This window comes from Sinocyclocheilus grahami, unplaced genomic scaffold (assembly GCF_001515645.1).
Source record: "Sinocyclocheilus grahami isolate Dianchi unplaced genomic scaffold, SAMN03320097.WGS_v1.1 scaffold1152.1, whole genome shotgun sequence".
NCBI classification, from domain to species: domain Eukaryota; kingdom Metazoa; phylum Chordata; class Actinopteri; order Cypriniformes; family Cyprinidae; genus Sinocyclocheilus; species Sinocyclocheilus grahami.
Genome location: NW_015506331.1, coordinates 356,911 through 358,613, shown reverse-complemented (window position 1 = coordinate 358,613; position 1,703 = coordinate 356,911). Strand labels below are relative to the sequence as shown.

At 45.0% G+C, this 1,703-nt stretch overlaps 1 pseudogene; it reads left to right on the top strand.

The window, feature by feature from the left end:
* The first annotated feature begins 892 nt into the window (after positions 1-892).
* The window catches only part of LOC107567379 (interferon-induced GTP-binding protein Mx1-like), a 12,165-nt pseudogene continuing 11,354 nt past the window's right edge, over positions 893-1,703 (top strand).

The window sequence follows — 1,703 nt, the reverse complement described above, 5'->3', positions numbered from 1 at the left end:
TAACATATATAAAAAGTAATACTGCAGCAATAATATTAAAGTAGTGGAATTGTTGTCATCATTTACTCACCCTCCTGTTATGCCAAACCATTTTTTTTTACTCATAGCACACAAAATGAGGGTTAAAAAGGATAGTGATAGCAACTATCAAGCTTTGCAAAGCACTTTTTTTCACTGTAAATATTTATTAAATATTTACAAAAAATGTCCCCTCTGCTATTAAAATCTGCTGCATTAAGGACATATGCAAGAAACATCTATCCTTACTATATAAGGAGAAGAGGGGTGTCAGGGAGTCTCTGTCACCAGTCACCAGCTCTGGACTCCCCAGAATCCTCCCCGGCTCACACCTGTTCACAACCACGATCACCATCACCTGGAGTTCTGATCACCTGCACCTGCCGTCTTCAATCAAGCCACCTTCAAAAGCACGCTCCTTCCAGTCACTCACCATCCGGTCTACCGTTCACCCTGGCAAACTATTCCAGACCCTTACCGGTGTAATAATTTTATTTAGTTGTAAGGGAATTAATCATTATTAATTCATTCAGGTTTATAGCTCAGGTTTTAAAAGAACTCGCGTGTCTCCATCCTGTAGGTGGGTCTGCTGTGAGACATAGATCCTACACCTGTTACTCACCTGGTGTTTGTACGTACCTCCAGTGTCTCCAGCGTTCCAGCGATCCTGTCCCTCGTCGACCTCATTCATTCCCCGGACTCCTGCAAAGGATCAAACAAACCATTACCCAGAGCTAAGAACCCAAGAACTATCATTATAATCTGACTTACCTGCCATATGTCTTCTTTCCCTGCTGTTGTCAATAAACTATCCTGTTTGCACTCTTACCTCATGTCTCTGCCTTGAACTGTGACAGAAGACCGGACCATCAACATGATTGCTGCTGAGGACCGGCTGTGGCGTTTGAGGCAGGACGGTCGGAGATCGGAGCGATATGTGGAGGAATTCCTCGAGCTTGCCAACAAAGTGAGCTGGCATGACGCCGCTCTAGGTGCGTGTTTTCAGCTGGGGCTCGGCGACGAGACAATCCGCTGCGAACTTCCTGTGAGTGATTTCCCCCTAATCGAGCTGATTAACTTCGTCATTTATTTAAATTGTTCTGACTTTGAAGTCAAAGAAATAAAGGCACGGTCTAAGTCTCATTGTCCAGCCCCCTCTGGAACACGCCGAGTCTCCCCAGCTCACCTCCCGCCAGAAACCCCCACATTCCGCGTCAACAGCACCGACTACCTGCTCAACCCACAGAACCCCCGAGTCAAGTCACCTTTATTTATATAGCGCTTTTAACAATACAGATTGTGTCAAAGCAACTGAACAGCATTAATTAGGAAAATAGTGTGTCAATAACACAAAATGACAATAGTAAACACTCATTTTTGAGTTAAAGACAGAGTTCATCATTGAATTTAGTGTTGTCATCATCCAGCTCAGTTCTGTTTAAATAGTATCTTTGCAATCCTTTGCATCATTTGAAAAAACCTTGGGAGAAACCAGGCTCAGTCGGGGGGCCAGTTCTCCTCTGACCAGACAAAACCAGCAGTTCAATTTCAGGCTGCAGCAAAGTCACATTGTGCAGAGGTTCCTGTGGTCTTGTCCCGGTGGTCGTCTGAGACAAGGTCTTTACAGGGGATCTGTATCTGGGGCTCATCTAGTTGTCCTGGTCTCCGCTGTCTTTCAGGGCTGT